We start from the raw sequence: 22,529 nt of genomic DNA on the forward strand, positions 1-22,529 counted from the left end.
AATTATAGGATGATAATTTACAATGCAAGAAAACGCCAAAACAAAACCAACTTTTAATCCTTCCCTCTCTCTACTCCTCAAAGCACCCTTCATGAGCCTACCAAATTCCCAGGAAAATTAGGTCTTAATTCCTGAATGGGAAAACCATATCTTGTTCTTCCTTAGAGAGCGATTGGATAAAAATTGACCAACCATTTCCCAAAAAAGGAGCATACTTGTAAATCTATATTAGCATCTGTATCTTTCTGTTCACTTATACATTGTTTTTTGATAAAACTCCTAATTTCTGTAAATGTGGGTATTGTCTTATCTTCCCATTTATGAAAAAGAAGACATTTTAAGAGCAGTGTTAATCCAGTATTGAACTTTTAACCACAGTTACTTTATTTTCAGACAGTCCCATAACATATGCCTTAGATCTGCACCTAATAATTAACATTTAGGGCATTTATTAAAGTCTAGGTTGTACCATTTATATCCCTTGTACGGGGTATGTCATATATGGTAATTTAAGTAGAGATTAACTCTAAGAAGCTGATAGTGTGGTTTCATGTACCCTATTAATAGAATATTTTATATCAATAATATGGAGATATGTTAATAAGGGTTGCCATTTATTAAAAATACTAGTCCTAAAGCCCGTTCACACGGGCCGTGTGTCTCTCTCTCGCCTTCACTTGCCGGTCCTCGCGCTGCTTTATTTCACTGATCAGCTGTGCCGGGTCCTCGCGCTGCTTTATTTCACTGATCAGCTGTGCTGGGTCCTCGCGCTGCTTTATTTCACTGATCAGCTGTGCCGGGTCCTCGCGCTGCTGCCGGGTGGGTGCGCGTGCGATCGGCTGCAAGAGTTTGTCTGAACTGCGCATGACGGCTTCAGACAAACTCTTGTCTTTTATAATATAGGATAGGTTAAATTATCTTCTTTCATTCCTGCTAACAATCTATACCAGGGAGAGATAGAGCAAAGACCATGTTGAACTAATTTAATCCAGGAATCTAATTTTGTCCAATTCCAATTCTATACATATAGGGTGGTAAAATTGGAAAGATAGTGTCTAATCTGAAGATAAGCAAAGAAGTCCTTATTATCTAAAGAATATTGTTCTTTCATAGCAGAAGATGATTTAACTGCATATAGGTTAAAATCCACAAATTGTGCCAGCCTGAAAAGCCCCAAACTAGCCCATTTTTTAATTATCTTAGTTTGGATTCCTGGAATAAATTTGGGATACCCCTTAATAATCTGGTAATTGGAAACTGCGTAATGAAGACCTAACTTTGCAACTACCTTCTGCCAGGCAAGCAATACATTATATACCGAGGCTAGATTTTTAACTGATCTGGAAATAGTTTTGAGATTACAGTGAAGGAGGGCTATGGGTGAATATGGGTATCTATTGTGAGAAATAATTCTCTGATCTTAGCAGAAGCGTTCCTACCTTTAAGAAAACCAACCTGGTCTGAGTGAATTATTTGATTTAAGGGAGTCTGCAATCTCCTAGGAAAAATAGTCAATTTTATAATCTGAGTTTAATAAAGCTATTGGTCTGTAGGAACCCATTTCAAGAGGATTTTTACCCTTAAGATCAAAGTAGTGCAGGATGCAGAGAAGGCGTCCGAACAAGGTGCTCTGTTTATAAAATAATAATTAAACCGTTTTTAAGATAAAGAGTAATATTAGGATTCAACAGTTTATAAAATTCATTGGGAAGGTGGTTTGGTCCTGGAGTTTTGTGTAATGCTATGGAATCTATAGTGTCCATGATTTCTTTATGAGTAATGGGAGCATTAATCAGGGGTAAAAGATGTTGTGGACATATTGGCACCGAAATACTATCCCAAAATTTTACTTTATGATCTAGATTCAGCTTTTTATATCGGTACAAATCTGAAAAATATGAGGTAAAAAAAAAAAAAAAAAAAAAGACAGGATCGGATTAGAGTCTTTATAAGTGTTATTTACTTGTATCACTTCAATCCCTTGAGAACTCCAAGAATTTATTTAGTAATCCTAGCCAAAAGTTTGCTGACTTGTGGAAACATTTAAACCTTATAATACAAATTCATGCTTTTTTGTTATTTAAATAATCACAGGAGTGCAATATGGAGGGTAAAGTGTCAAAGGCAGCTGTGACTTTGGAACTTTTAAAAATAAAGTAATTAAAAGAACCATTAAACTTGACATTTCAACAACATAGAAAAATGTTATTGCAAGTGAAACATTATTGCAATATACATTCATTATTTTGCTGTAAAATACATATAAATATTGTGCTTGAATCGTTTCCCTTTCTCACAGGAAGGTTTGGGTTAATACTTTTAGGCAATTTATGTAAGCTTTTGTTTACTTCACCCTCCCCAATAAGATTCTCAGCAGTCAAGTTTGTAAAAGGTGGATCATCAGTTTGCATCAACAGTCATAGGAGAAGCATTCTTTGCAATAGTAACCGATTTGAATCGGTGCTAAACCACCTTAAAGTGAAGGTCAATTTTGACGAATCAGTGCCCGGCTTTTAATAATCCTATTAAAAACAAGGGCACTTTAATTCATCAAAATTGACATTTCAAAAACTTACCTTTTAATCCTGAGAGCCGCTATATCGCTTCCTCCACCTGTCGCAAGCCCTCTTCACGTGTCCAAAATGACGAATCCGGCTTCATTCAATCACTGCATTCCCTCAGGCCATGATCCCCCCGGGGGGGGGGGGGGGGACGTCATGATTGGAGGAAGCCGGATTAGTCATTTCTGACGTAAGCAGAGGCTGCCGATGGCCGGGGGAAAATCGATGGAACCACTCTCAGGATTAAAAAGGTAAATTTTTGACGAAAAACACTTTTTTGTCTGAAGACAGACTATATTACGTCCGAAAACGTTAACACTGATTAAAGTGATTTTTGATAAGTCCCTTGGAGTGCGCTTGTCCTGTATTTCTATCTATTTTGTTTGCTGCACCCAGGGCATAAGGATTTTGGTTATTGGGAGTGCAATTTCATGAGAATATATATACATATATACACACACACAATATATATATATATATATATATATATATATATATATATATATATATATATATATATATATATATATATATACACATACATATATACACACACACACACTCATTTGACAAAAAGCTGCAGTTTTCATTGCAAAATTATTCTCAGATATGAAGGTTCAAAAGCATGTAGTTTACCAAACAAGTTTAATGGCCCTTTAAATTCAAAGATAAGTAAGAGAATAAAGCCTATTTTCAATTATACCAGTTTCAATATTAAAGAAACAAGTTTAACGTTTTAGTTTATATAAAGAAATGGGTGACATGTTTAAATGTTAAACAGCATGTTCTCATCTAACCTCCTCTGCTGATAACAGCTAGAAACAGTTTTAAATAAGCAAAGACGCAGCAACAGTGTCCCTTTAATATTAAAACAAATGCTTGCTTTTAGTAAAGTCGATTTTTACATAATAGGTTGATTTAAAAGTTTCAGTGCTCATTGTTCCTTGTAATTATTTATAATGAATCTTTGTCTTGTGAAACTAACTGTGTTTTTGTTTTGTGTTTTTTTCTGTAGAAAAACCACACTTGTGGATATTTTCACTAGCAGCCAGTAAGCATTAACCTTTTAACGCCTTGTGCCGTTCTATTCCGTCCTAAACGCGCCGGGGTTTAGCACCGTTAGGACGGAATAGAATATCCAAGCCGTTTGGCTGTCCTGAAGCCAACGGTGCTTCTTGGATGGGTTTGCGGTCTGGAGGGCGTGCCTAGCTTAATAGGGACGCCCCCCTGACCTGATCCCATCATTGAAATCTGGCGATCACGTGCACGATCGCGTTTTTTTTAAATTTGTCTACATCGGAATGTTGTTCCGATGTAGACAAAATGACCCTGTCATGAAAGAGTTAAAATAGTTGTATTGGTGGTGCACAAGTATGCATTTTCTTCTAGTCTCAATTTAACCCTTTCCCATCATTAGGATGGTATTGAACGTCCTAGCCGTTTTGCTGTCCTGAAGCCATAGCAGCTTTGCAAATGGGATTGCGGGCTGGAGGGCGTGCCTAGCCTCATGGGATCGGGCTGGAGGGCGTGCCTAGCCTCATGGGATCGGGCTGGAGGGCGTGCCTAGCCTCATGGGATCGGGCTGGAGGGCGTGCCTAGCCTCATGGGATCGGGCTGGAGGGCGTGCCTAGCCTCATGGGATCGGGCTGGAGGGCGTGCCTAGCCTCATGGGATCGGGCTGGAGGGCGTGCCTAGCCTCATGGGATCGGGCTGGAGGGCGTGCCTAGCCTCATGGGATCGGGCTGGAGGGCGTGCCTAGCCTCATGGGATCGGGTTGGAGGGCGTGCCTAGCCTCATGGGATCGGGTTGGAGGGCGTGCCTAGCCTCATGGGATCGGGCTGGAGGGCGTGCCTAGCCTCATGGGATCGGGCTGGAGGGCGTGCCTAGCCTCATAGGCACTCCCCCCAACCCGATCCCATCACTGAAATCTAAATTATAACTCCTTCCTGAAGCAAATCGTTTGCAGCAGAGGGAACATGAAACCCAATTTTTCACTTTCATGATTCAGATGGAACGTGATTTTAAACAACTTTTCAATTTGCCTCTAATTTGTTCTCTTGGTATCATTTGTTGAAAAAGGATACCTAGATAGGTTCAGGAGCTGCTGATTGGTTGATTCACATAGATGCCTCATGTTATTGGCTCCCCCAATGTGTTCAGCTAGTTCCCAGTAATACATTGCTGCTCTTCCAACAAAGAATACCAAGGGAATGAAGCAAATATAATAGAAGAACATTGGGAAGTGGTTTAAAACTGCAGGCTTTATCTGAATCAAAGACAAAATTTGGATTTCTTATCCCTTTGATCTAGTCAAAAGATTGTTTCATAAAGGGAATTGAAATAAACCCTGCTACCAGATTACAAAAGTTTAGCAAGAAAAAGCTGAGAATTTCCTATTTAATATAAATTACATTCGGAACTTGAAAATATGACTGCGAACAACAACAACATCATGATGATTCATTTTTTTATTTCAAGCATTCTTATTCTTGGTGTCATTCTTATTCCAGCTGTCTAGTCACAGCCCGGCCCGACCGCGCCATTGCTCTCAGTGCAGCTCGCTACCGCTGTCAGACAGGGCAGGAGCGAGATGCATTGAGAGCAATGGCGCGGTCGGACCGGGCTGTGACTAGACAGCTAGCCAGATGCGCTCTGTGATAAAAACAGACCCGTTAAGAAGAGCACAGAAAAGCGGTTCTGGAAAACAGTATTTTTTTTATAAAAATTCACAGGGAATATTAGGTTTTATAAAGCTGCTGCTAATATGTTATATAATTCTGCACTATGTGCAGAATTATATAACATTTTTTAGGTTTACTGGCCCTTTAAGTAGGGATACACAGAACAAGCGCTCAGGCAAAGTAATAGTAAAATGAACAAAGCTATTAAAAAGGGATATAAAACACCTTGTAATTCCAAAGCTTTTCCGTAATAAATTTCTAGATCAGCCATGTGTGAAGATTTTATTAAGACGTCGTTTTCTGAAACTGTTGTTAAAGGGGCATTCCAGCCAAAATATACATGTATAAGCAAAAATGCCTATAGAGAGTATTTAAAAAGAACCAGTCAACACAGTAGATTTGCATAATCAACAAATGCAAGATAACAAGACAATGTAATAGCACTTAGTCTCAAATGAATAGTAAAAAAATTCTGACAATTTTAAAAAATTGTCTAGTTCCACTCCTCCTGTGCCATGTGACAGCCATCAGCCAATCACAAATACATACACGTACCATGTGACAGCCAATCACAAATGCAAATACGCTTATTCTGTGAATTCTTGCACATGATCAGTAGGAGCTGGTAACTCAAAATGACTGCACTTTTTTTGTTAATGGAAGTAAATTGGAAAGTTGTTTAAAATTGCTGCTCTATCTGAATAATGAAAGTTTAATTTTGACTTGTGTGTCCCTTTAAGTATGGATCCGCGAATCAGCATTGTAAATATACTACTTGTTCAGAGAGCCTAAAGTGCTAGTATCATCTGGTAATGACTCAATATTGTATTATTGCTAACAAGATACAAGCCCCACTTGCTAACTGTGCAGCTGCATTATTTAATGCTGGTGCACTGAGAATAATTAACAATAATTTGTACTAGAAGCATTTTTGCCAATATATGTATATTGTAAATATGTTTCTATTCAAACATGCAATTAATCTATGAGCGTTTCAGTTTTGATCGGAATAATTCCAAATCTCAGAATTGGAAAACATTTGAAAGTTAAAAGGAATAGTTTAGTCAAAATGTAAAAGTTTATGATTCAGATACAGCATGCAATTTTAAGCAACTTTCTAATTTAACTCCTATTATCAATTTTTCTTTGTTCTCTTGGTATCTTTATTTAAATGTAAACGTAGGAGCCGGCCCATTTCTGGTTCAGCTCCTGGGTAGCGCTTGCTGATTGGTGTCTAAATGTAGCCGCCAATCAGCAAGCGCTACCCAGGTTCTGAACCAAAAGTGGGCCGGCTCCTAAGCTTATATTCTTGCTTTTTCAAATAAAGATACCAAGAGAACAAAGAAAATAGGAGTAAATTAGAAAGTTGCATGCTATATCTGAATCATGAAAGTTTAATCTTGACTAGACTCTTCCTCTTAAGAAGGGGGGTGTAAGAAAAACACTGCATTATACTTATGTTATTTTACTATCCATAATTAAACATTTAATATTGGATCTTAACAAGTTTTGCGACCCTTTCACTGCTGCAAAAAATATTTCTTAAACAAGTGTACAGACAGACAAACAAATGTGCACAGAATTTACAAGTATGTTTGGCATTCAGACACTGTACAGGAGCAGGGATGGGATCATTTGTATGCTCAGAAGCCCAGGGAACAAAAGTCACACTTACTGTCACAGCAAATCTAGCTTCCCAAGCATTAATATGGCAGATGTTTTGGTAATGTTAAAAAAGATTTACAAAGTTCCAAAATTCTATTTTATTATTCTACAAGTATATTTTATCTATAAAAAATGTCACTGGTCCCCAATATTATAAATGTCAGTTTCTTACCAGATCTAATTGCCAGTTATAGGATGTTTGGGTTGGTATTTTACTCAAACACTGCACATCTCTTTAAAAAGGGACAGTTCACCCAAAAAAAATTATCCCATATTAATTGTTCCCAGTAATCCATTTTACCTGATGGCGTGTCAAATTATTTACAAGTAGCTCCTTTACCCCTATTTTGGCCTTTGAAATAGCTAATTTAGCTTGTGGTTTCCCAACTTTATACTGAAAGTGTTGATACTTGAGTCTCAGCTATTGACAAGCCTAAGTAAACACAGCAAGCAGAAGAAATTATACTCACAGCGGGGTGCAGGATAGTAAGCAATAAAAACGATAATTTTCCATTTTTCTCTCTACGTATAGAGCTTTAGTTTTCCAGACAAATATAAGATAGAGAAGTGTGTGTACACAAAGTGATAACATAATAAAATACGATATTAACTGAATTGTAACCATTTGTAATAGGCTGTTGTTTAAAATCACAAACCCAGCTACTTTATAAAACACAAATACACCTGAAAATGCCATTTATCATACATTTTATACTCTGCAGCTGGTATAACAAGTCATTGACAATACATTAATAGAAAAACAATTTTACAGTGTACTGTAATGCCCCAGCATAAGGACAGGGTTGCTGTGTCACCAGTTTGTCACCGCACAGGAAACAGCTCATAAACATGTTGCAATTTACAGCTTAAAAACAAACACCCAAAAGGAATATACGTCCAGTTATTTATCACATTCCTCCTGATTCATTCATCAGTAACACAATGTGAACATATATAAAGAAACTGAAGCAAAGGCTTATGGGAACATGGTACTCATATTAAAATCTTTTCTTAAAGGGATATGAAACCCAACATTTTTATTTCATTATACAGGAAAGGCCCATTTCTGGAGCACTATATGACAGCAGTTTTGCAAGAATGTTATCCACTTGCAAGAGAACTAGACGGCAGCAGTATTTCCTGCCATGTAGCGCTGCAGATGCCTACCTAGGTATCTCTTCAACAGAGAATACCATGGGAATGAAGCAAATTTGATAATAGAAGTAAATAAACTATTTAAGAACTGTATGCAGTCTGAATCACAAAATACATTTTTAAGGTTTCATAACCCTTTAACGCCAGTGGCGATCAAAAGGTGTTTGACAGTGCACAATCTTCTGTCTCTCCTCCCTGATAACATTAGCGTTTGTTAATCACGGTTTTGCTACATCCCATAGGGATGGATAGATACAGCATCTCACAAGAGTACTCCCCTCACATTTATATTTTATTATAGCTTTTCATGTGACAACGCTGAAGAAATGACACTTTGCTACAATGTAAAGTAGTGAGTGAACAGCCTGTACAACAGTGTTAATTTGCTATCCCCTCAAAATAACTCAACACAGCATTAAAGGGACAGTCTAGTCCAAAATAAACTTTCATTATTCAGATAGGGCATGTAATTTTAAACAATTTTCCAATTTACTTTTATCACCAATTTTACTTTGTTCTCTTAGTTGAAAGCTTAACCTAGGAGGTTCATATGCTAATTTCTTAGACCTTGAAGGCCACCACCTCTTTTCAGAATGCATTTTAACAGTTTTTCACCACTAGAGGGTGTTAGTTCATGTTTTTCATATAGATAACACTGTGCTCGTGCACGTGAAGTTATCTGGGAGCCAGCACTGATTGACTAAACTGCAAGTCTGTCAAAAGAACTGAAATAAGGGGGCAGTTTGCAGAGGCTTAGATACAAGATAATCACAGAGGTAAAAAGTATATAAATATAACTGTTGGTTATGCAAAACTGGGGAATGGGTAATAAAGGGATTATCTATCTTTTAAAACAATAAAAATTCTGGTGTAGACTGTCCCTTTAATGTCTAAACCGTTGGCAACAAAAGTGAGTACACCCCTAAGTGAAAATGTCCAAATTGGGCCCAATTAGTCATTTTTCCTCCCCGGGGTCATGTGACTCGTTAGTGTTACAAGGTCTCAGGAGTGAATGGGGAGCAAGTGTGTTAAATTTGGTGTTATCGCTCTCATACTGGTCACTGGAAGTTCAACATGGCACCTCATGTCAAAGAACTGAGGATCTGAAAAAAAAAAAATTGTTGCTCTACATAAAAATGGCCTAGGCTATAAGAAGATTGCCAAGATCCTGAAACTGAGCTGCAGCACGGGGGGAAAGACCATACAGTGGTTTCACAGGACAGGTTCCACTCAGAACAGGCCTCGCCATGGTTGACCAAAAGTTGCGTGCACGTTCATCGTCATATCCAAAGGTTGTCTTTGGGATATAGACATATGAGTGCTGCCAGCATTGCTGCAGAGGTTGAAGGGGTGGGGGGTCAGCCTGTCAGTGCTCAGACCATACGCCGCACACTGCATCAAATTGGTCTGCATGGCTTTCGTCCCAGAAGGAAGCCTCTTCTAAAGATGATGCACAAGAAAGCCTACAAACAGTTTGCTGAAGACAAGCAGACTAAGGACATGGATTACTGGAACCATGTCCTGTGGTCCGAGGAGACCAACAAACTTATTTGGTTCAGATGGTGTCAAGCGCGTGTGGCGGCAACCAGGTGAGGAGTACAAGTGTGTCTTTCCTACAGTCAAGCATTGTGTGGGAGTGTCATGGTCTGGGCCTGCATGAGTGCTGCCGGGAGGAGTGGAAGAGGACTCCAGTGGCAACCTGTGAAGCTCTGATCTCCATGCCCAAGAGGGTTAAGGCAGTGCTTGTAAATAATGGTGGCCACACAAAATATTGACACTTTGGCCCCAACGTGGACATTTCCACTTAGGGGTGTACTCACTTTTGTTGCCGCCAACGGTTTAGACATTAATGGCTGTGTGTTGAGTTATTTTGAGGGGACAGCAAATGTACAGTTATACAGGCTGTACACTCACTACTTTACATTGTAGCAAAGTGACATTTCTTCAGTGTTGTCACATGAAAAGATATAATAAAATGTGAGGGGTGTACTCACTTTTGTGAGATACTGTAGATAGTGCTCTGGATGGTACCACACAAACAGCAAAGAGGTCTAGCAGAGCAGCTCACACACAGCAGTGAGGTCTAATACTACAGCTCTCTCACATATACACAGCAGTGAGGTCTAATACCACAGCTCACACATATACACACACACACAGCAGTGAGGTCTAATACTACAGCTCTCTCACATACACACACCAGTAATGTCTAGTACTACAGCTCTCTCACATATATACACACACAGCAGTGAGGTCTAAAACTACAGCTCTCTCTCACACACACACACACACAGCAGTGAGGTCTAAAACTACAGCTCTCTCTCACACACACAGCAGTGAGGTCTAAAACTACAGCTCTCTCTCACACACACACACACAGCAGTGAGGTCTAATACTACAGCTCTCACACACACACAGCAGTGAGGTCTAATACTACAGCTCTCACACACACACAGCAGTGAGGTCTAATACTACAGCTCTCACACACACACAGCAGTGAGGTCTAATACTACAGCTCTCACACACACACACACAGCAGTGAGGTCTAATACTACAGCTCTCTCACACACACACACAGCAGTGAGGTCTAATACTACAGCTCTCTCACACACACACACACAGCAGTGAGGTCTAATACTACAGCTCTCACACACACAGCAGTGAGGTCTAATACTACAGCTCTCACACACACACACACAGCAGTGTGGTCTAATACTACAGCTCTCTCACACACACACAGCAGTGAGGTCTAATACTACAGCTCTCTCTCACACACACACACAGCAGTGAGGTCTAATACTACAGCTCTCTCACACACACACACACAGCAGTGAGGTCTAATACTACAGCTCTCACACACACACACAGCAGTGAGGTCTAATACTACAGCTCTCACATATACACACAGCAGTGAGGTCTAAAACTACAGCTCTCTCACACACAGCAGTATGAAGTAAACCAGAGTTAGTTTCTAACTTCCCACGCACGTCTGTATTAGAAAAATTAGGTTGAAACAGACAAGAGATTATAACGTAGGTACCCAGGGCAGTGAGGTTCCACCAGGCAGCCAGAGCTCTGCATAACCCAGGGCAGTGAGGTTCCACCAGGCAGCCAGAGCTCTGCATAACCCAGGGCAGTGAGGTTCCACCAGGCAGCCAGAGCTCTGCATAACCCAGGGCAGTGAGGTTCCACCAGGCAGCCAGAGCTCTGCATAACCCAGGGCAGTGAGGTTCCACCAGGCAGCCAGAGCTCTACATAACCCAGGGCAGTGAGGTTCCACCAGGCAGCCAGAGCTCTGCATAACCCAGGGCAGTGAGGTTCCACCAGGCAGCCAGAGCTCTGCATAACCCAGGGCAGTGAAGCTCTGCAAGGCAGCCAGAGCTCTGTATACCCCAGGGCAGTGAAGCTCTATAAGGCAGCCAGAGCTCTGCATAACCCAGGGCAGTGAGGTTCCACCAGGCAGACAGAGCTCTGCATAACCCAGGGCAGTGAAGCTCTGCAAGGCAGCCAGAGCTCTGTATATACCCCAGGGCAGTGAAGCTCTATAAGGCAGCCAGAGCTCTGTATATACCCCAGGGTAGTGAAGCTCTATAAGGCAGCCAGAGCTCTGTATATACCCCAGGGTAGTGAAGCTCTATAAGGCAGCCAGAGCTCTGTATATACCCCAGGGCAGTGCAGCTCTATAAGGCAGCCAGAGCTCTGTATAGCCCAGGGCAGTGAAGCTCCATAAGGCAGCCAGAGCTCTGTATACCCCAGGGCAGTGAAGCTCTATAAGGCAGCCAGAGCTCTGGATATCCCAGGGCAGTGAAGCTCTATAAGGCAGCCAGAGCTCTGTATATCCCAGGGCAGTGAAGCTCTATAAGGCAGGCAGAGCTCTGTATATCCCAGGGCAGTGAAGCTCTATAAGGCAGCCAGAGCTCTGTATACCCCAGGGCAGTGCAGCTCCATAAGGCAGCCAGAGCTCTGTATACCCCAGGGCAGTGCAGCTCTACAAGGCAGCCAGAGCTCTGTATACCCCAGGGCAGTGAAGCTCTACAAGGCAGACAGAGCTCTGTATACCCCAGGGCAGTGCAGCTCCATAAGGCAGCCAGAGCTCTGTATACCCCAGGGCAGTGCAGCTCCATAAGGCAGCCAGAGCTCTGTATACCCCAGGGCAGTGCAGCTCCATAAGGCAGCCAGAGCTCTGTAGTACTAATGTTAAACACTAACAGTTCCTGTGCACATAACAGAGCACATGGCTTTCCCATCACAGAATTAGATGTTACTGCTCCATTCCGACAGCTCCCTGACGCAGCTTCTCAGGTTCAATAAACAAAAATGTGCTCCCTTCCTGCTCTCACACAGTCCCAGCACTGTATACAAAGTAAAACGCCGGTGCACAGGAACATCCCCGCGCTCGCTGTAAATAAACACGCATGAAACTTTTAACCCATCATCTGCCAGAGGACACACGTGTACCATTTAACTACTCACTTGCCAAGTGCAGAAACCTGATGCACGATATTAAATGCTTCCTGCAATCAATATGAAAATAAAAATCACAGTTTCATTAAATTGAATAAAAGATCCGTCACTGGTTGATGTCCCAGACGTACCTCCAGCTAACGCCCTTCTGAGCAGGAGTCTCCCCTTGCTACAATGTCAGATATCCCAGCTCCGAAATACCCAGCGCACTCCAGCCTCTCCCTCCTCACAATAACCTCCTGCAGCAGCAGCAGGGAGCACTCCCCTAGTAGCACAGCCCCTCCCAGCACGTCACTGCAAGCCCGGGCTGCTCACCGGACGGCCCCCTTAACCCCATGCTGATGCCACAGTCAGCTACAAAGCTATTCCGTTTTAGATCATGATAAGGGAAACATCTATTAATCAAATAGACAACGTATCATGTGCTGTATATATCTAGTGCCTATGTCTGTGCCCATATCAGACCAAACATCTACAAACTTGCCTGTCATATTCACATAATGAGCTTCAAAACAGATCCTAGTTCCAAACACAGCAAGGACAGAGGACTTTTGAAAGCATCAATGTGAAAATCGAATTGTAACGTTTACTGTCCCTTTAAATGTCCATGGCTCTGAAGAGACCCTCTAAACTGTATGCCCATACCAGAACCATAGCCCTGTATGTACCCTGTGTGTGTTGATGACCACATAAGACCTCAGACCAGTCCCAGTCACTTAGGTGCTTATTATTTTTATATATTTATATTTTATTGGACAGGCAGAAATAATGAATTCCCCAGTTAGATACTGGAATCTGGCAACCACAGCTGCTACCAACATATATGCATACCCCAAGTATGCTGAAGTTGTATTATTATTGTATTATACCCCAAGTATGCTGAAGTTGTATTATTATTGTATTATACCCCAAGTATGCTGAAGTTGTATTATTATTGTATTATACCCCAAGTATGCTGAAGTTGTATTATTATTGTATTATACCCCAAGTATGCTGAAGTTGTATTATTATTGTATTATACCCCAAGTATGCTGAAGTTGTATTATTATTGTATTATACCCCAAGTATGCTGAAGTTGTATTATTATTGTATTATACCCCAAGTATGCTGAAGTTATATTATTATTGTATTATACCCCAAGTATGCTGAAGTTGTATTATTATTGTATTATACCCCAAGTATGCTGAAGTTGTATTATTATTGTATTATACCAAAGTATGCTGAAGTTGTATTATTATTGTATTATACCCCAAGTATGCTGAAGTTGTATTATTATTGTATTATACCCCAAGTATGCTGAAGTTGTATTATTATTGTATTATACCAAAGTATGCTGAAGTTGTATTATTATTGTATTATAACCCAAGTATGCTGAAGTTGTATTATTATTGTATTATACCAAAGTATGCGGAAGTTGTATTATTATTGTATTATACCAAAAGTATGCTGAAGTTATATTATTATTGTATTATACCCCAAGTATGCTGAAGTTGTATTATTATTGTATTATACCCCAAGTATGCTGAAGTTGTATTATTATTGTATTATACCCCAAGTATGCTGAAGTTGTTTCATTATTGTATTATACCCCAAGTATGCTGAAGTTGTATTATTATTGTATTATACCCCAAGTATGCTGAAGTTGTATTATTATTGTATTATACCCCAAGTATGCTGAAGTTGTATTATTATTGTATTATACCCCAAGTATGCTGAAGTTATATTATTATTGTATTATACCCCAAGTATGCTGAAGTTGTATTATTATTGTATTATACCCCAAGTATGCTGAAGTTGTATTATTATTGTATTATACCCCAAGTATGCTGAAGTTGTATTATTATTGTATTATACCCCAAGTATGCTGAAGTTATATTATTATTGTATTATACCCCAAGTATGCTGAAGTTGTATTATTATTGTATTATACCCCAAGTATGCTGAAGTTGTATTATTATTGTATTATACCCCAAGTATGCTGAAGTTGTATTATTATTGTATTATACCCCAAGTATGCTGAAGTTGTATTATTATTGTATTATACCCCAAGTATGCTGAAGTTATATTATTATTGTATTATACCCCGAGTATGCTGAAGTTATATTATTATTGTATTATACCCCAAGTATGCTGAAGTTGTATTATTATTGTATTATACCCCAAGTATGCTGAAGTTGTATATTAATAAATAATAATATGCATAACTGGCACAGTTGCAGAAGCCAGTTATGTTGTTAGACTTAAAGGGACTGGACATAATACTCATATGCCAACTCTAAAAAGCTGAAAAGAAAATATCACCAGAACATCTGTATGTAAAAAAGGAAGATACTTGACCTCAAAATGTGTTCAGCTCACAAGTGCTCTGTGAACAGTTATACTTCAGCTACTGTCCACTGTATATTAAAAACAAAAATCAGCCAATCAGCTTCATCATCAGTGCTAACATCCCCCATTGCTTTACTGTAGTCTGTTGCAATGTCACTGAAATCTCTCAGCATTTCATAGTTAGAAAGTCTAGGATTGACTATTGAAACAAAGGGGACTTTCAGTGAAGTATAAGATACTTTATATAGAAAGCTCCTTTATTTGTTTTAACCGATCACCGTTCTGAGCTGCTAACGCTAGGATTGACTTTCTCTTCTTCTAACTTCTGTGGAAGGAAATAAAGTGACTGTGCTGCAAATGCAAGAGGCATGGTCCCTTGTAAATTCTGAAACTAGCATCCTGATTGGTTGCTTAAAGACCCTTTACAATGGGATGTGGCTACTGAGGACATTTTGAGGCAAGCTATCTTCTTTACTGATGATAACTGTCAAATATTGTTCTAGGTTTTAATGATCAAGACCTATGCTCCCTTGTACAAACTATTTTTTGTTTCCACACTATAGCATTCCAGATCAGACAAAGTCACTTCCCCTTCTTGTCCTGACCCATTTTGTTCTTTGATTGTTTTAGAAGGAGTCAGTTGTAAATCATAATTTAGTTCCTAATAAGTTTGCATAAATGTAAATTCAGACATCACAACACCATGCTCAAAGTGTGTCATGGAATAAGCTATGATGTTTGTACAGATCTTTATCTCATAAAAGTAAATGCATATCATAAACCTGGAACAGTAAACCTGACAGATGGGCTATATGTTTGTGTGTGTAATTATGTTTGCACAACATTGTATTGGCATTCAGATTACCAGGTGTCCAGCATTTAAAGGGACATGAAACCCAATTTTTTTCTTTCATGATTTAGAAAGAACATACAATTCTAAACTTTCTAATTTACTTCTATTATCTATTTTGCTTCATTCTCTTGATATTCTGTGCTGAAAAGCATATCTAGATATGCTTAGTAGCTGCTGATTGGTAGCTGCACATAGATGCCTCCTGTGATTGGTTCACTGTGTGCATTGCTATTTCTTCATTAAAGTATATCTAAAGAATAAAGCAAATTAGGTAATAGAAGTAAATTGGAATGTTGTTTAAAATTATATTCTCTACCTTAATCATGAAAGAAAATGTTTGGGTATAGTGTCCCTTTAAAGGGACATGAAACCCAAATTTTTTATTTTAAGATTCAGATAGAGCATGTCATTTTAAACAACGTTCCAATTTATTTCTATCTAATTTGTTTTGTTCTTTTTGTATCTTTTGTTGAAAAGCATGCCTAGGTAGACTTGGGAGCTAGCTGCTGATTGGTGGCTGCACATATATGCCTCTTGTCATTGGTTTACCGATGTGTCCAGCAAACTCCCAGTAGTGCATTGCTGCTCCTTCAATAAAGGCTATCAAGAGAATGAAGCAAAATTGATAACAGAAGTAAATTGGAAAGTTGTTTAAAATTATTTGTTCTATCTGAGTCATGAAATAAATTGTTTTGCTTTCATGTCCCTTTAAACGGACAGTTCTATATTTCAATTTTATTTCCAATAACATCTATTTAAACATCCTATGCCTCTATATATTACAAACATGTAGATAAAAGGTAAACACGTTTTATATCTAAAAAAAATGTTTTATATATTACTCTGTCTGTAAAAAAAAAAAATGCTCTGTGTGTGTTACTGGTAGTCAGAGATTACTGAATTTCTTTATGTGTGTGTTACTGGCAGCCAAGGGGATAAAACCACTGCTTAGTTGTGAAGAAAAAAAACAAACAAAAGCAAAACATATATATATATATATGGGTCAACAGTGGATCCTAAGGTAAAAGTTTGGGTAGGGGATCTTGTGTATCCCACCTACCACTTTTGCCCAGTTAGTGATCTACAGGTCATCCAGTATTTTTGTGAAGGCCACCTAGCAACCTTAACTGGGATAAAGGGATTTCATTTTTAAATGGATATTAAACACCTTTATGTTTATAGAAATTGCCCTTTTCTCATGCTCCTTAAAGAGGCCAAAAAGCAAATTCTGTAACCTAGGTTTTCAAAATGCTGCAAATCAAATAGCTGGTTTAAGCAATTTGCAGCATTCTGAAAACCTAAGTTACAGAAGTTACTTTTTGGCCTCCCTAGGGAGTGTGGGACAAAGACTTTTTTTTTTCTTTTTTTTTTCTTTTTTTTTTTTCTTTTTTTTTTTTTACACAAAAGCAAGATATGTTCAATGCACATGATTGGATGCAAAGCACAGGAAAGTCATTGTAAATCTAATTTCTGTAGCATTTTGTGAAATGAACAGAAAGAATAAATGTTACAAAAATTTGAGCTAACCTGAAACTCGTCTGCTGCTTTGTCTAACCACATCCTTTTGAGGACTTGGTTCAAGAGTGGTTGACAAATTGTTTTATCTGACCCTCATTTCGACACCATTTTTATTCACATATGCAGTGTCACATAGCATATCTCATATAACAGGTCACTTATCTCATACCTCCTCGTTTTACCCAAAAAAGGACCACTCAATGCAGTAGACTTGCATAATTAACAAATGCATAATAAAAATACAATGATTTAACACCTACTCTGAATTTCAGATAAGCAGTAGATTTTTTTTATGACAAATTTATTTTTTCTACCATTTTCCTGCCCCCTGTGTCATGTGACAGCCATCAGCCAATCACAGACTAGTATACGTATACCCTGTGAGCTTGTGCACATGCTCAATAGTATCTTGTTCCCCAGAAAGTGTGAATATAAAAAGACTGTGCAAAAATTCATAATGGAAGTAAATTTGAAAATGTCTTAAAACGGCATGTTCTGTCTAAATCATAAAAGTTTATTTTCACTTGAGTGTCCCTTTAACCAGTTTAAAAAAAAAAAAAAAGGGATTATGAAGGCCGTTGAGTCTTAGAGTCAGGCGTATATTTATATGCACCTCAGGCCTAAAGGGATATGAAACCCGAAAAATGTATTTTGTGAGTCAGACAGAGCAAGCCATTTAAAAAAAAGTTTCCAATTACTTCTGTCAAATTTGCTTTGTTCCCATGGTATTGTTTGTTGAAGAGATACATAAGTATTTGTCTGGAGCACTGCATAGAAATTGTGCTGCCATCTAGGGCTCCTGCAAATGGATTATATTCTTGCAAAACTGCTGCTATATAGTGCTCCAGTCACAAGCACGCTCCTGAGCTTTATGTCCCTACTTTTTAACAAAATATTCCAAGAGAATGAAGAAAATTTGATAATATCAGTAAATTAGAGAGTTACTTAAACTTGCATGTTCTGAATCATGAAAGAAAAAGATCGGGTTTCATGTCCCTTTAAAGGGACATGGAAAGCAAAAATTAAACATTTATGATTCATATATACTGCGCATGTAATAATTTAAAAAACACCCACATTCACTTCAGTTAGCAAATTTAGCTCCCTCCAGAAGAGCACACTCAGACTCAGGAGTGTGTGTGTGTCTTCAGCAATATTTGAATACTATTGTTACAAAGGCTGCCGTATAGTGCTCGCTCCTAAGCCTATCTCAGTATCCTCTCATGGAAAGAGCTATGTTTCAACAAAGAACACCAAGGTCAATTTCATAATAAAAGTAAGATGGAGACTTTTTTTGTTGCACACTCTATCTTAATCTTGAAATTTTTAATTTGAGTTCCATGTCCCTTTAAGGGACATGCAAGCCAAGCATTTTCTTTTATGATTCAGATAGAGCATACAATTTTAAACAACTTTCCAATTAGTTTTCTGTTACCAAATGAGCTTCATTCTCTTGCTATCCTTTGTTGAATGATCAGCAATGCACTAACACATCAGATGAGCCAATGACAAGAGGAATATATGTGCAGTCACCAACCAGCTAGCTCCCAGTAGTGTATTGATACTTCTGAGCCTACATAGGTATGCATTTCAACAAAAATACCAAGAGACCAACACAAATTTGATAATATAAATTGAAAAGTTGTTTAAAATTGCATGCTCTACCCGAATCATGAAAGTTAAATTTTGACCGTACAGTCCCATACATACTTACTAACACATTGAAGCATTTTTTATTTTTGTACTTTTATGACCATTTAATGTATACAAATATTTTAGAACAGTTTAAAGAATGATAAACAAATAATCTGGAAATGGTATTAATTTAAATGAACATTGTACACATTTTTTTTTTATTGTTGCATCCTAAATCGTGACGAGGGCATTGCCCTTATCAGTGGGGATACAAACATACATTTCCTGCAATATTTCATTTAAACAGCTTTTAGTCATATCATGCAAAATATGACATCATTGCTTCTCTTTCATACACATGATAAAACATGTGCATAGTAACATTTTGCAATATTCTTTCATTCTTTATTTTGCTAAATTTTCCTGCTATTTAAGTCTGAAACTGTGGATTTCTCCAGTCTTGAAAACAAAGAACACAAAGGCATTACAAGCCTGACCCTGCCACATATCTATTCCTAATTTGTTGTCTTAGAATTTCTGCTGAAGCTAAGCAATAAATATTTTATCAGCACAAGTCTAGGGGGCCTATTTATCATGATGCGAGTGGACATGATCTGATATTGCGGATCATGTCTGCTGCACATCGATAAATGCAATACCGCCCCCTACAGATTTGTGGCCAATCGGCCGCTAGCAGGGGGTGTCAATCAACCCGAACGTATTGGATCGGGTTGATTTCCGGCAATTTCTGTCCGCTGCCTCAGAGCAGGCGGACAGGTTATGGAGCAGCGGTCTTTAGACCTGAAGGCTCGCCAGAAACACGGGCATCAAGCTTCATACGGAGCTTGATAAATAGGCTCCAATGTCCAATGTTTTTCTAAATAAAGGAAGCAGTTGGTGGAGTTTGACCATGGAAAAAGAACATGGCAACAAAGAAGGTGTTAATCTGTTCTAATAATGTTCAGACTCTGATGATATGTTATAGTTACAATGCATTTGCTGTCCCTTTAAACCCATGCACCAGAGTACTACTGGAAGCTAGCTGAACAGTGGTGAGCCATTGCTGCTCCTGAGGCTACCTAGGTATGCTTTTCAACAAAGGATACCAGGGGGAGTACAATAGAAGTGAAATGAAAATAAAAGTTTAAGGACCACTAAATATAGTACAGTTGAGTAATTGACAAATACACAATAAAAAGACAATAATATAGCATTTTGAATTTTAAATGAGCAGTAGAATGTTTTTAGTAATTTCCAATTTCAAAATTAATGCAATTTCCCCTCTCCCCTTTATCATGTGACAGCCATCAGCCAATCACAAAATGCATTTACATATATACTGCACACTTTTGCTCATGCTCAGTAGGATCTGGAGTCTCACAAAGTGTGTTTCTAAAAAGGATGTGCATGTTTTGATAATAAGAATATTAGAACTTTTTAAAAGTGGATGCTTTATCTTAATCATGAAACTTTATTTTTTACTTTAGTGGCCCTTTAAAATACATGCGCTATCTGAATTGCTGAATTATGCAAGTTAAATTTTGGTTTTCAGTCCCTTTATCATTTTGTATAGTCCATTTAAGGTATACAAATATGTTACTGATATTATATATATATATATATATATATATACATACATACATGTTGCTATATATAATATATAATTCAGGTCTGGACACAATTCTTTATATATGATCTTTTATAGGAGTGGAAAAACTGAAATTGATCATCTGAAGATATCAGTAACCTTACAAGACAGATTTCATTTTCCATTCAAGAACCTTTGCATGAACCTACCCTACAGATATCATCATATGCCGTTTCTGTAAGAAACACTGCTTAGTCACAGTGACCTCTCCATTATCTCATGTGCCCATATTTTGTTTAAAGTGATTGTAAACTTTAATGAATTAAAGCCCAAGATCAAAAAATAATCTTAAAAACAGGGGCACTTTAATTCATTAAAGTTTACAAAGACGCCTATTTTTTAAAATACCTTTGTGTTATGGTAAAAATAACGCTGATCCTCTGCCCGCATCTCCTACTTTCTTTAGCATATGGATGACAAATGCGTGTTCCTCCAATCGTTGCGTTCCTCACGAGCTGGACGCCAAAGTAGTTAGTATGTAGTTGATAGATATAACTAGGTATTTATGGTACCACTATATGCAGGTAGTTGATAGTTATAACTAGGTATTTATGATACCACTATATGCAGGTAGTTGATAGCTATAACTTGGTATTTATTTACCACTATATGTAGGTAGTTGATAGTTAAAACTAGGTATTTATGGTACCATTATATGTAGGTATTTGATAGTTAGAACTAGATATTTATGGTACCATTATATGTAGGTAGTTGATAGTTAGAACTAGGTATTTATGTACCACTATATGTAGGTAGTTGATAGTTAGAACTAGGTATTTATGGTACCACTAAATGTAGGTAGTTTATAGTTAGAACTAGGTATTTATGGTACCACTATATGTAGGTAGTTGATAGTTATAACTAGGTATTTATTGTACCACTATATGCAGGTAGTTGATAGCTAGAACTAGGTATTTATGGTACCGCTATATGTAGGTAGTTAATAGTTATAACTAGGTATTTATGGTACCACTATATGCAGGTAGTTGATAGTTATAACTAGGTATTTATGGTACCACTATATGCAGGTAGTTGATAGTTATAACTAGGTATTTATGGTACCACTATATGTAGGTAGTTGATAGTTATAACTAGGTATTTAATGGTACCACTATATGCAGGTAGTTGATAGTTATAACTAGATATTTATGGTACCACTATATGCAGGTAGTTGATAGTTATAACTAGATATTTATGGTACCACTATATGCAGGTAGTTGATAGTTATAACTAGATATTTATGGTACCACTATATGCAGGTAGTTGATAGTTATAACTAGGTATTTATGGTACCACTATATGCAGGTAGTTGATAGTTATAACTAGGTATTTATGGTACCACTATATGTAGGTAGTTGATAGTTATAACTAGGTATTTAATGGTACCACTATATGCAGGTAGTTGATAGTTATAACTAGGTATTTAATGGTACCACTATATGCAGGTAGTTGATAGTTATAACTAGGTATTTATGCTACCACTATATGCAGGTAGTTGATAGTTCTAACTAGGTATTTATTGTACCACTATATGCAGGTAGTTGATAGCTAGAACTAGGTATTTATGGTACCGCTATATGTAGGTAGTTGATAGTTATAACTAGGTATTTATGATACCACTATATGCAGGTAGTTGATAGTTATAACTAGGTATTTATGGTACCACTATATGCAGGTAGTTGATAGTTATAACTAGGTATTTATGGTACCACTATATGCAGGTAGTTGATAGTTATAACTAGGTATTTATGGTACCACTATATGTAGGTAGTTGATAGTTATAACTAGGTATTTAATGGTACCACTATATGCAGGTAGTTGATAGTTATAACTAGATATTTATGGTACCACTATATGCAGGTAGTTGATAGTTATAACTAGATATTTATGGTACCACTATATGCAGGTAGTTGATAGTTATAACTAGGTATTTATGGTACCACTATATGCAGGTAGTTGATAGTTATAACTAGGTATTTATGGTACCACTATATGCAGGTAGTTGATAGTTATAACTAGGT

At 38.0% G+C, this 22,529-nt stretch overlaps 1 protein-coding gene across 1 annotated transcript in view; it reads right to left on the reverse strand.

Moving 5' to 3' along the window:
• The window catches only part of FAM107B (family with sequence similarity 107 member B), a 138,698-nt gene extending 125,916 nt beyond the window's left edge, over nt 1-12,782 (reverse strand). Inside the window, exon 1 of the mRNA XM_053716496.1 lies at nt 12,658-12,782. The gene's annotated coding sequence lies outside the window, so the exon portion shown is untranslated. The remainder of the gene's footprint in view (nt 1-12,657) is intronic.
• Between the last annotated feature and the right edge of the window lie 9,747 nt (nt 12,783-22,529).

The sequence above is a fragment of the Bombina bombina genome, chromosome 6, assembly GCF_027579735.1.
Source record: "Bombina bombina isolate aBomBom1 chromosome 6, aBomBom1.pri, whole genome shotgun sequence".
Classification (NCBI taxonomy): Eukaryota; Metazoa; Chordata; class Amphibia; order Anura; family Bombinatoridae; genus Bombina; species Bombina bombina.